Here is a 13,562-nt window from a genome sequence, read left to right on the forward strand (position 1 = left end):
GAGTGGCTTTTCAGTGCGCATTTCCTGAGTATAGGAAAAATGCAGAGGAGTGTTCTTATCATTTAGGTATTTAGCAAATCCTGTCAGAAGGAACAGCAGTATTTCTTATTTAGTAGCGTCAGCGTGTGCCTTTTTTAATCCATCTCCTCGGTAAGTACATAATAAAGCAAAAATGTTTTGCTAATATTCAAGTAATTCTAGATAGTTTGTATTGGGAATGGCTGTGTTCTGAGAATCTTTGGGTGTTTGCTAATCACTGAATTTCTCTACTGAAGCATTAATTTCTGTGGAATGTGAGAGGAGTAGGAAGAATTGTCAAATGGGAATTGACAGGCAGAACAGCTAAAGGTTGGTTTGAAGTGATCCAGCACCCTTAGGTATGACTGACAGGGATCTGAACAGCTTAGAATTTTTGAGATTAAATACAGTTCTTAATTTTATTGGGAATTTTAAAAATAGTGGAAGGAGTTACTGATTAACTGAAAATTGCTAGTGGAAGAAAATTTTGTTCAGAAGTCCAGTTTGTAATACAGAGGCTGACCTGCTCTGGCTCTGTTTCAGGGGGGCTGTTTTGCATGCAGTGTTCAGTTTCCACTATTGCTAAGCAATCCTGCTATCTTACAGAGCAATCAGATTTAGCCAAACAAGGACTTACTTTACATCATGCACAGAGCCCAAGGGGCACTTGTTTGCATGAAGGCTGGCAGGTTGAAAAGTTTTCAGGAAAAAATGCTATTTGTCTGGACTTGTAATATACATGAATTAAGTTTTATATTAGAATGTTACCCTCTGATGGCTGTAATCTGATTAACAGAACATTAAACTCAAAAATATTCAGGTTCAGTTCTTTAAACCAAAAAACAATAAATATGAATTATTTTTCTTGGAAGTTTATTTCTTAATTTTCTTATTTCTTACTATGATTTTAAAGAAGATGGAACGTGATCCTCTTGAAATACTCATTAATATTCATTATTGTAGGAATTACTTCTTTGTGCTCTGACTTTGCATTCATTAACGGATTAAGATTAAGTATTCAGAGATTTAGTTGATTGATCTATTCAAGTGGCAGATGCTGTGGAAATGCAGCAGTACTTTTTGTTAGAAGTACTGAAGAAAAAATGACATTATTTGTTTTTGTATGATCTTATTTAAGAGAAACATTTTATAGTACTGCTGCTGTCAAAATCAGAGTTTTAGAAACCGTGCAGATGCACTGAAGACAAAGTCTTTGTTTCTTACAGCTGCTCGTGTTCTCTTAGTGGTACAAGCTGGATACACATTGGATCTCTTTTCTTAGGCTCTGAAGGGGAAGGAAGGCACAGTGATTTTTCCCTGCTGATGTACTCTGGTCCTCATCCTTAGGGCTGGTTCAGATGTGTTCTCAGGAGGGCCTGAAATGGCAGGAGACAGCAGGAATGATCATGAGCATTGCTTGGCTGTTGGGACTGCTGGCGAGCAATATAAGCATTCAGCATAAAGATGAGCAGTCCTGGAACTACTTTGAATCAGCCATGAGTGGCAAGAGTTTCCAACAGCCCCCATGCTTGTCAAGAATTGCTGGCGTTCAGCAGTGGTCTGTTCACACAGCCGCCTCCAGAGGATCTATGGATATGATTCAGCTGCAGAACTGGCTGTGATAACTTTCATCAGCTGAGCCAGAACACATCCACAGGCAAGATGCAAGTTTCAGAAGCATGAGAAATTCAGGTCGCTGTTCATACCACGTTGTTAAAGAATTTTGTTGACAAATTTTAGCTCCATCTTCGCTTTAAAAACAAACAAACAAAAAACATCTCACTCCAGAAGATAACCATATGATGATTGATGTATGGCATACTTTGGCTGTTTTTAAAGAGGTCCAGAAAAATTACAGATTTTAATGTCTAGAACAATTTGAAAGATTGGAAGTCTAGATTCCTTCTCCAACGAATACGTAAGAAAACGTCTTCTGGATGTCTTTTATCTACCAAAATATTACATATTTAATATAATGTCTGGAAATCCTCCAGTTTCCCTAGGCCTCATGAAATTTTTACCATGAAAAACAGGACAAAATACTAAGCTGGCTATGATATGAGTAAATAGCCACAGGTGCTAATTTATGTTGAAGGAGAATTCGGCTCACTTCAAAGAAAAAAATCAGCTCTGCCGTAGGATATTATAGAGGAATTTTAATTGAAAGACAGTAAAAATTAATGCTTTGCTGCTTCTTCCCCAGTGCTGTTGGGAAAAAAAGGGGTATATTTGGTGTGACACCTGGAGACTTGCCAAGCATGCTTAATAATAACTACAGCATTGCAGCTATACATCCAATTGAATTAAGTTCTGCAGTCATAGAACTGAGTAAAGCAGGCTGATGCTAACAGAATATGACTGAAAGGTAGCTGTTGAACAGGGCATTTTTCCATCTTGGGAAGATTTTTCTCTGTCTTTTGAATCACGAGGTTCTCACTTTCTTTAAAAGCAGCAAAGAATCTTATATCTAGGGCCTTGAGTCTATAGGCATTATCCAGCCACCACTCAGAACCCAACATTCAGTTTCATCTGTAATTAATAATGTAATTTCAACCTTTAGTTCTTGCATGTATTTACATGTAAATTAGAAAGGCAACCTCAATTATTTACAGTATGAGCTTTGTTATAAGGCACTGCCCATTAGTTTTCATGAGCAAAAAATCAAAGAGAGAGAAGGGAAATCAAATTAACAGCGTTCCAGCCTCCTTGGCTGCAAAGTGAATGGGTTGGGAAAAGGCAAATGTGTGAACTATCTTTAAAGATACTTAGAGTGCGTTAAATTGCTGCTCGCAATAGAACAGTTTACTGGGTGGATTTCTGGTCAGTGTTACATGCTGATGGAAGAAGATAGCTCTGTATGAGTCACAAGAGTTTTCAAATATATGGTCATGGTATATTGTTGGCCCTTTGGCTGGTGGTAACAAGCATGACTGTATAGGCAATAGATTTCACTTTGGTGGCTAATTTGTTTATACCAGCTGTTACCAAATTTCTCGTAGTGTTTATTTAGGCATGTTTCAGTTCCTGTTTGCAGTATGTTATTTTCAATAACTAGGGCTTGATAAGCTGTGTAAAACTGCACTTACTACTGAAGCAATTCCAATGTATTTTAAGCTTTCACTAAAACATAGGCTTTTAAATATTAGGAAAAAATTTCATTAGAATATTACAGATTCAAAATCTCGAACGCTGCAGGTGGCATGTTCCAGCAATTCCCTGGAATTTCCCCACAGGACTTGTCACCTGATATGGCTGAGTGAACCATGTATGTAACCAAAGTGCTCCTAACAGCCCAGCTGTTTCAGATGATGATGTGTTTGAGAGGACCCTTGTGACATAGATTTATTTTTTTTTTCCCCTTGAAAAAAGTTACTAAAAGCTCTACTTTCTGTGAACTGAATTATAAACAGCTGGCCACAAAAGACACAGGTCAAGGAATCCTGCTTTTAATTTCTATCTCCAGTTATTTCTTCTCTGAAGCAAAAGTCTAGCCTCAGAATATCTTTGATGACTGGCATGCTGATGACACAACTACCTTTTCCTTAGCCAGTTTCTGCATGGGTTGCTACTCATCTCAGTTGCGTCTAGCCATTGAGACACAAGAAGAACTTTCAGAACACGATCTGATGCAGCAGTATTTGCCAGACTTGATGTTTGTCAATGAATAGCATCCCTTTGCTAGCACTTTTGTATTGGTCTCTTAAACACCAATACACGGATGTATAGGAATCCCTCTCTTCAGAAAAAGAAATAAACAGCTACGAGGCTAATGTCCTAATGTAAAGAGCATTGAAGTATGGATGGGCTGGGTCAGAGATGGATCCTGTAGAGGTCCTGGGGTGAACTGTGGAAGCTGAGACCTTGAGATTGTCTGAATCGTGTGGGGAGCTGAGAAGAAGGCACAGAACGGGATTTAAAACCATTCTCCCCCTACCCCTTCTCCTCTGGGGGTACCAAATCCTCCTCTAGACTTTTTGGGGATTGTCCAGATCTGAGTTTTTCAAGAATACTTGCTCTCAGGTAGTTGTGATAGCCGAGTCTGTAGAGGAAGAAACAGATGATCCATCGTGTAGGAGTGATTTAGCCCAGTGTTTAAGTCTGAAACTTGACAGCGGTGGTGTTTTTCTATATCATAGTGAACGTACAAAAGTGAAGAGCGTGTCTATGGCATGTCTTTGAACTGAATACGTTTCAGTGGATTTCTCTATGATGTAGAAAGAAAAGGTTACATTAAAGCAGGTTAAAAAAAAATTAAAAAAAAGAATTAGAACTTCTGAAACTGAAGCAAAAACTCCTTACAGCACACTCTTGCTGCAGTAAGAGGAAGGCTGCAAGGAGAGTATTCATATCGAAACTACTAGGAATATCATCATTTCTCTTCCTGCACCTGCTCTATTTCCCAGGAGAGAGAGGATGAGGAATGAAATGCTTAGCACAGGCTGTTCTGTTTCCTATTGATTTCTAGAGTGGCTGTGCCCTTCTCCGCCCTATATACTGCATATCATCCATCTAGCCAAAGGCAAATTCACAGAAGCCATTTTCTGCAGAGACATAATGGGTCATTGGCCCAGAAGCTACAGAAATAGATGTCACACAGCAGAGACATTTCCATTCCCCCTTCCCTTGGGGCAAACTGTATTACCATAAATTTCTTGGTCCAGTGCAACTCAGTATGCCTTTGGTTTGAATAGCCTCTTAAGCAAAGCAAAGATGTAAAATGGGCTCCTATTTAAAAATAAATAAATAAAATTGCAATCAACTTTGCCCGGATGCCAAATGCATTTTGTGTAGTTCTATATACAGTATTAGTTAAAGAGGAGAGAAAAGCATTTAAAAGAAGAATTGAAAGGTGGATAAGGGTTTGGCAATTACTACAGTATGTGCAGAAAAGGAATACATCAAGTGAAAGGGAGGTTATTAATAAATCAAAATTAGGAGCCATCATTTTCAATAGCAATCATGGCACAAAATTGTAGCACGTTATGCTCAGGAAAGATGGAGCAAATGGTAGCAGAGAAGGGCAGCTATGATAATCAGGGAGATGTAGAATCTTACAAGACTTCAAGGGTTCAGTTTGTTTAGCCAAGCAAATTGATGGTCAGGAAGGGGAAAGGAATGCCAGAAATGCCAGATCTTCTAGACAGGTGAGTGGTGGGAGGACCATCCAGGAGGTTTACCCTGGGAGAAACATCCTTTCTCTGCAATGGTTTAAATAAGTGCAAAAGGGAGGTGTTACATTTGAGGACTTAGAAATGCAAACAGAGAAGAGGGGCTAATCGCTAGCAAGGGAAAACAGATAGAAAGACAACTCAATTTGGCACAGTATCTAAGCACATGAATTACCCTTGAGACAACACTGGCATGAGGTTCTCGGGCACAGAGGGCAAGATACCCAGTTGTTTTGCAATTCAGTTTCACAGTCATATTAAAAAAACAAAAACTACTCGGAGGTCACGCACAGGCATACCCTGAGACTGGCATTTCTTGTGCTTAAGTGTACACATGTAAGCATCAGAAAAGTGTAAGCATCAGAAAAATCACAAATTCTTTTTCTAAATGTATATAAGAATCTTTGTGAGAGTAAAGAGAATACATCTGCCTTCCTTCCTTATCTTCATGAAGAAGCACTGGCTTACTAGTACTGAGAAAAGTTTATGTCCCTGTCTGTCCCTCTGCTTAATGTTGGCTGGAAAGAAGAATGTGTTTCTTAGAAAACAGAGCAATTGCTGGTTGGATGGAGGGGTAGTAAAGGCCAGTGCAGTTCCCTGTAGAGGCTGAAACCCACTTGCATGCAATGAATGAAGGTTCCAACCTAATTAACATCAAAAACTCTCTACTGCCAATCCTTAACCTGCTGGGAATTCAGATGCTTGAAAGTGCAATCTTGGGATATACTGATTCATACAGCATGGAGCATTGTAATTTGTCGAAGGCTAGGATTCTTAACTCCTTGATCATTTATTACGTTGAAGATCACAGAGGAAATCGGAAGACATAAATATAGCTGTGTTGCTGAAGTTGTTCGATATTTTTCTTTATAGCTGCATTCATTGGCAGGAAAATTGTGTATCAGTTTCTAGCATTCATCTGATTAACTGTGTTAGCTGAGGTTCTTATGTGCTATTTGTTTTGTTTTGTTTCTTAAAAAGAAAAATGTTTTGAAGCTAACTGAATGTCTTTTTAAACCTTCAGTATCTTTCGGATTTTAACAATAGCACTCCTCTGTAATAATGATGGGATGAAAAGAATTCTGGGTAGCAAAATGTTAATGTCCACAGCAAGCATCCTGCTCTCTTAAAAAAAAAAACCTAAAAGAAATTGACTACTGAAATGGCCTGTTAGAGCTGGATTACACTGCATGCTTTATTTTCTTGTTATTTCACTGTGGATAGAGAATGTCAGGGAGAAACATGCTGGCTTTCATTTGTTACACTTTCCAGAAATCCTTGTGACTGAAAAAAGAGAATTCACTTCCATGTAAATGAAGCTTATTGACTTTAGAAGGAGGATTGTGATCAGTGTTTATTTTACTTAGTACTTTAATGCCATGCCCAACAGTGGGTTTCCTATGGCACGTTCAGGCATCTTGACCACGACAGTGAGTCATGTCGAACAAAATATGGTCCTTTTATTCCCGAGTGCCTGAATTCCATCCTAACAAGGTTGCTCTGCATGCAGTAATTTGCACATCTGTACAAAGGAGTTAGGCTAATGCTGTCTGCAGCTGGGTACTTGACACTTTTGGTCTTGAGCCTTGATTTTTATGTTTCCTGTTCTTCATAAAGGACATTCTTGTAGGAAATATAAACTAAAAACATATGCAACTGTCAAGTGATAGTGATGAAAAGCCAGACAGGTTGCTGAATCTGGCCTTTCAATATTTATTATTACCAGGATGCTTTTAAACAGCACTTTAGCAGCAACTGAAATTATTCCAATGAAATGCTTTATGGTAGCCCATATTTATAGAATGAAGTCATAGATATTATAGACTGTAAATTTAGACTTAAAAAACTTTTGTCTCTTTTGGCAGAAGGATCTTCTAAGGCAAGAGGATATAACAGCAATAGTAAAATAAAGTGACCTACACTTCATAAATGAATCTGAACTTTTTTGCAGAGGCTTGCTCTGATTGTGGATGTCAGTCAAACTGAATCTCGATTTGCTGTGTCAATTTCTCACACTTGCACTTCAAAATATAAGAGCTTTTTCTGCTGCATAAGCTGAACTGTTTGATTTGCTCCGTCTCTATGCAAATTCCAAACTCTTTTATGGGAGAGGAGGGGAATGGGTATATTGAGAATAAAGAATTCAGAATTACAAATAACATATTTGGGGATTTTACTTTAATACCCACTTGGGTGACTGCAGAAAATAATAGTGACCTCGTTGAACAAAGAATATTTTAGAGACAGTATGTCTAGGTCACTTCATCCTAAAAACAGGGCACACAGCGTAACTAGTTTCCTGGGACAAGACGGAAATGTGGGCAGCAGACAGCTTTTCTGCTGGAAGAATGCAGGTAGCTTATGGAGAAGGAACAAGAAAAACAAGATCCAGCTGGGGAGAAATGATGATATTTCGGGTCAGGCAGAAGCTTGAGAAGAGACACAGTCTCCTGTGTCTATTCCTCTTTGTGTGTCATATCCAGAGGTAAGCAATACTGCACATTAGTTCCTCTGCAATAAGCAGCCTTGCTGCACGATGCAGCTTGTAGTGTGTGCTGCTTATGTGGAAAATTGCAAGCATGCATATACATCATTAGGCAGCATATTATGAATCAGGGTCAAAGCTGGAGTAGGTGCTTTGTTCAAGAGATACTCATTTCCCCGGGGTAAGCAGCTAATTGCAGGAAATCTTTGAAAGCAAATGTGTGATAGGAAGAAAGCAATGAATATTGTTTATTCAAAAGACAGGAGGGGTTCCTTTGAATCAGTTCTCTTGCATAATCATGTAATTAGGGCATGTTCTATTTTTAATTAAACCTTTTGCATATTCATGGCAATTCTCTGAACTTGTGGACCAACTGACATAACTCTTCATTTTAAAAACATGCATATGAAGGAATGCTTTTTTCATTTTGTCCCCTTTCATATTACTTTCAGACACCTACTTACCACAATTACACATAGTTGGCCAGGCCACTGCCCGGACTTCCCTGTGAATACTACAGTGCCCTTAAACCCCACAGGGACTCTCTGCTCATGCATTCTGCAGCCTATCCATTTTTCCCTCACTTTGTTTTGCTGGGCTTCTCTGACTACAGCATGAGTTGTGATTCCTTCTTCCATTTTTCTTTTAGGAATCCTGCCTTCTCACCCCTGCCGTTCTGTAGAATTGTTTGATTGTTTCTTTGCAGACAAACAGACGTTAGCATAGCTTCCCTTGTGTATTTCAGAATTCACCGTGCAGGTGAGGCTGCGCATTCTGATTCACCACTACATCTCCATGTTTCCATAAGCTTATGATTCATATCTATATGTACTGCAGGAGTTACACAGCGTTCAGATGATAATGCACCTTAATATTGTCTAGACATTAATAACACTTTTATGAAGTTAGGCTGTCACTGTTCCCGATGATTCCCAACGTATGTGGCAGTGCACTGTCATATTTAATGGCATTGTTCATCTCAGAACTCCTGTTTCTTCCACCTTTCTTCATTTCAGTGATTAACATGCACTCAATGGAACATAGATAAAATAGTGACCAGGAGGAGGCTCGGGGAGATCTTATTGCTCTCTATAACTACCTGAAGGGAGGCTGTAGTGAGCTAGGGGTCGGCCTCTTCTCTTGTGTAACTGGTGATAGAAACTAGAGGGAATGGCTTCAAGCTGCGCCAGGGGAGATTTAGACTGGACGTTAGGAAATACTAGTTTTCTGAAAGAGCGGTCAGGCACTGGAGCCTGCTGCCCACGGATGTAGTGGAGGTGTTCAAGGAACGTTTGGATTTGTGCTGAGGAACATGGTTTAGCGAGTGCTACTGGTGACAGGTGGATGGTTGGACTGGATGATGTTGAAGGTCCTTTCCAACCTTGGTGATCCTGTCATTCTGTGAAGAGCAGGAGTGAAGTTAGAAGCTGCAAAGATTTAATTCTTGCAGCACCACCACCGAGTTCCCACGAAACTCTTCCATGTTATGCATACACCTGTCAGACAGCAGGGATCTTTGGGGCAGCTCGGCGTGCACGAAGACACGGATGCTGACAAGTACTAACAGCACAGAGCGGCACCCAGCCCTCAGCTCAGCGTTTGCGCTCCAGCTTTAGCCTAAGTCCCTCTCCCCAAGGCCGCCAGAGCCCCTCCTCACGTCCTTCCCCCCGGTCGGACGCAGGCAGCCATGGCGACGGCGCTGAGGGGAGGCAGCGGACGGCTGCCATGACATCACACGGGCGGGGGGAGCGGCGGGAAAGGAGGGCGCGCCGGGGCTGCTGGGATAGGGAGGGCGGCCGCCATGTCAGGCGGGGCGGGGCGGGCGGAGAGCAGGGCGGGGCTGGGCGGGGCGCGGCGGTAGCGGCCGGGGCGGCGGCCGCCTGCAGCTGTCAGCGCCCGCTCCTCGGGGGCCGGGTCGGGCCCGTCAGCTCCTCGCGGGAAGCACCGAAGGCACGGCGGCGCCCGCTCTTTTTCTCCCCCCCAACAATCCTTTTCCTTCCGCCCGCCCATCGCTGACATCCTCCTCTGGCCGCCTCCTCTCCCCGGGCTGCGCGGCCCCCGCCGCCTCAGCGAGCGCTGCGCACATCCGAGCCTGCAGCACCGAGCGGTGAGCGGGGGACGGCGGGCGGGCGGGTCGGGGCTTTCCTCTTCCATCTTCGCCTTTCTCCTCCCTCCCGTTTCTCAGACAACAAAAGGCTGCGCCGGCAGGCTGCGCCCCGCTGACAGCTCCGTCACCGTGCTCAGGCGACCCCGCAGCGCCGTGCGCTTTGTCCCCCCGCGGGGCTGCGGCGCCGCCGGCACCGCCCAGGGGAGAGCGGGCCGGGGCTGAGTGAGGGCGCTGCGTGGGGCCGCCGCACGGCGCGGCGGGGCGGTGTGAAATGGTGGAAGGAAGGGAGGAAGGAAGGAAGGAAGGCGGGGACGGCGCTGCTCGGGCTGCGGATCGCCGTGCCGTGCTCCAAGAAGGTCCTCCGGCATCCTTGTGTAAAGTTAAAGGAGGTAAATCGGTAGGTGCGAGATAACGCTCATGCCTGACTGACCTCGTTAGTGCTGTCTTTTGGGCAGAGGTGAATTAGGAAGGTGTTTTATCCTTCTGGCTTTCTGCTGGTTTAGCTAGCGAGGTGTCAGGTCGGTAAGGCTGTACAGCCCTTGTGCGTAAGCGCAGACCGGGGCACCGCGCCTCCTCCCTGCGTGCTGAGCGGGGAGCAGCCCGCTGCCATGGCCGGGGCGGCACCACCCAGATGGACGCCGCTGGGAGCCTCTGCTCCATCCGTCAGGTGCTTCTACGCCTTGCTTTTTTCTCCACGAAAGATTTCCTTCGGTGTATCCGACTTCATTGTAACAGCAGTGTTCGGGTACATGATCAGAAAGCAAAAGGAGCTGGGGAAAAAAAAGTGAAAGTTTGTTCTTACAGTCCACTTTAAACAACAGAATGCTGAGCAAATGTCACTCGTGGTTTTTTTTTGGTTTTTTTTTTTTTGGTTTTTTGTTTTTTGTTTTTTTTTTTCTTCTGTAGTCCTGCATTAAAACGCCTTGAACGAGGAATCTTAAAATGTTATTTTTGTGTTGCAAATGGCAGAAGGTTTGGTAACAATTACTCTGGGAAGCAATTGTCTGTTCCACTTCCCTTTTGTGTTTGCACTTCTCTGAAATAGGAAACATGCCCAAAGGGTGTGCATTGGAAAGCTAGAAAGGAACCTTCGAGATTTACAAAAAAAAAAAAAAAAATCAAAACCTTTTTGAATTCAGAATGGATTTCAAACTGCTCTAAAAATGGCTTTACTTTAATTGATTATGAATTCCAAAGCTTCAGCGAAACACGATAGAGGATATTATAACCCTGGGATTATAGAGACAATTGAAAGGAACACATTCAGCATTTACTGGAAGCAGAGAGAAAACTGATCTCTGTGCTGATTCTGAGCAGAAGGCCTTGTATTTTGTAGGGGGTTGCCATGATTTTTTGAATTTTCTTTGTGAACACATCGTTTAAGATAACCTTTTTGTGACACTTTCAAAAATGTAGAAAACTGCAATTCCAATTAGGTGAGCACTTAATGCAAAACCAGGTAGCAGAGTGCAGAGCACTGAAATGGGCAGTTAGTGAAGTCACACAACAATGCGGTATCACTTCTGCATCGTGTTGCAGTTGAAGTTTGGCAGCCTTTCTGTTTCTGATGGGTGGAGATCGAAGTGGACACTTGCACAAATGAGAAATTCTAACAACAGTGTCAGTCTGGTCTCCATTCATTTTCTAATCAAAGAAAAAAGAAAACATAAAGTTGTAAGTAATTTTAAAAGAAAATAATGCTATCCCCCAAACGTCTCATAAAGTTGCTTCGTTTGCTGCTCAGTACATTATTGGTTTGTGCCAACAATGCATTATTAGTGAAACTAATTTTAAAAAGCCTTTGCTCAACGAAAGAAGAATAGTGCATAGAAATGTGAATGAAATTTGTGGAAGTCTACTAAATGTTCTGACATACAGTAATCAAAATACTGCTTGAAGGATGCATAAGGGTTATGAAAGCAATTGCTGCTTGCTCTGTTTATGAAGAATTTACCATAACGAGGTCAGAAAACCCTCACTTGTGTGCTACCCATAGGCTGTGTACGTTTAAACACAGAGATCTGTTTATCTACATGTGCATACAGACATACCTACCTATGTCTCTTAATTAGGAGCTTGGGGAGATGCTGAACCCTCCTGCTCGGTGCTGAGTCCATGTAATGCAGCTTCTGTTTCTCTTGAGACATGTGGGCTCGTGCAGTTACTCTTTCATCTCTTACTCTGCTCAGTATCTCTGGAAGACGTGTAAGTTGGTTTATTCTGGTATTAGCAGCTTCTTTCCAGATGATTATTTTAAAACTCAAGTATACAAATAACTTTTAAAGTTCTGTTTTCCTAAAGGGATTAAAAATGAGTGTGGGTACATTCAAAGAGGCAAAATGTGTTTTTGCACTTAATGTTGAACAGTGCAGTAGCGAAGACAAAGGCAAGCATACCGGGTTTATTTAAAGAAACCTTTTGCTGCCCATGTGCCTCAAGGTATAGCTCAGCATGACACATTTGTCATAAAGGTGGGATCTGACCAATTCCATCATCATTGCAATAGAAGTTACAAGCATTTCTCGTAGCACAATCTGCATAACACTTTATATTTTCCAACTATTTTCTCCTATGAAAACACTGGCCAAAGTTTAGAAAAAAATGTTTCTTTGAGATGTTAACTGTTGTTTTCCTTAAAACAAAATCGTTGGGCATGTAATGTCTAATCTGTACTTCCTGGTAACCAAGTACTAGTGGAAGGCAAAGTGTTTATTTTAAAAAGAAGCATTTTGAGCTCAAAATAGAGCCAGTTATATCCTGAGTCATGCTCAGCTTGAGGTAGTGAGGCTCTCCCGGTCGTTTCTTTAGTGGAACGTTTTCCTGTCTAATAGCAGGCTGTAGAAGTAAGTGTGGTTCCTTTGAAAAAATACTTACCAGTCCCCACAATCAATAAATGCCAGACCAGAAAGCAGGCGCTCGTGCTGGCTCAGATTTGCTGAGATGCGTTTGTTGCTTTGAGTTCAGGGATTTGAACCAGGCACTTTGTTAGAGGGCAAGAGCCAGAATTACAGGTCCTTTCAGTGATGCAGGATTTGTTTCCACAGGGTTGTGTTCGAGGTGCTTTGACAGATAGTGCTGTGCTTGTTTTGGAAGATGTTTTTTGTAGCAGACAGTTAATATAATGCGTAATGACAGGCCATGGCTGATAGGCAGGCATGAGTACCTAAAATGTATTTGGGTACGTGAACAAAGAAATGGTATTCAAAGGACAAACACTGAAGCACAGTTAATGCTTAGTTTCTTTATACAATATAAAATTAGCATATCTAATCTCTGATACTTGATAGTTTCTACAGATTGAGTCAGCTAAGAAGACAGATGCAAGTAATAGTATCTGTCTGTTGATTTAATCATGGTTTGATTCTCTGAATCCAGCTTATCTCCCTTGGGTTCTGCTGTTCAGCTCTTTTCAGTGCCCTCAGAAGCAATCTTTACCCTGAAAGCTGCTTTGACCTACAGGTGGAATTGAATTTATCTTTTCAAATAGTTACTATTGCTGTTTTTTTTCTTCCCGTTTTCTTTTCTCTCTCCTAAATTAGGAAGCATGTAGTCTTCTATTCCGAGTGTGCTTTCCACATTCTACTTAAACACAGATTTTTTTTGCATGGTTTCTCAGTATCATGCCTTGATTACACTCAAATATCTTTGTCAGGTTACCCTAAAACAGAACAGTTTTCTATTTTGATTCTTCGTAAATATCTGCCATAAAACCCATGAATCACTTTAAGGTGGTGTTTCTGTGCTTACATCAGAACCATAGCTGACTTTATTATATTCCAAAGTG

General features: G+C 41.8%; 1 protein-coding gene across 7 annotated transcripts in view; it reads left to right on the forward strand.

Annotated features, from left to right (window-relative positions):
- The window catches only part of KLC1 (kinesin light chain 1), a 57,328-nt gene that overhangs the window by 8,944 nt on the left and 34,822 nt on the right, over positions 1-13,562 (forward strand). Inside the window, exon 1 of one of the 7 annotated variants that reach the window (XM_042813211.1) lies at positions 9,582-9,778. The exons of 5 other annotated variants lie outside the window; for them this stretch is intronic. The gene's annotated coding sequence lies outside the window, so the exon portion shown is untranslated. Of the gene's footprint in view, positions 1-9,581; positions 9,779-10,109; positions 10,176-13,562 lie in introns of those variants that run through there. One more of the 7 variants, XM_042813212.1, reaches the window with a different exon arrangement.

This window comes from Centrocercus urophasianus, unplaced genomic scaffold (assembly GCF_019232065.1).
Source record: "Centrocercus urophasianus isolate 14NV4802_14NV808 unplaced genomic scaffold, USGS_Curo_1.0 seq_14, whole genome shotgun sequence".
Lineage (NCBI taxonomy): Eukaryota > Metazoa > Chordata > Aves > Galliformes > Phasianidae > Centrocercus > Centrocercus urophasianus.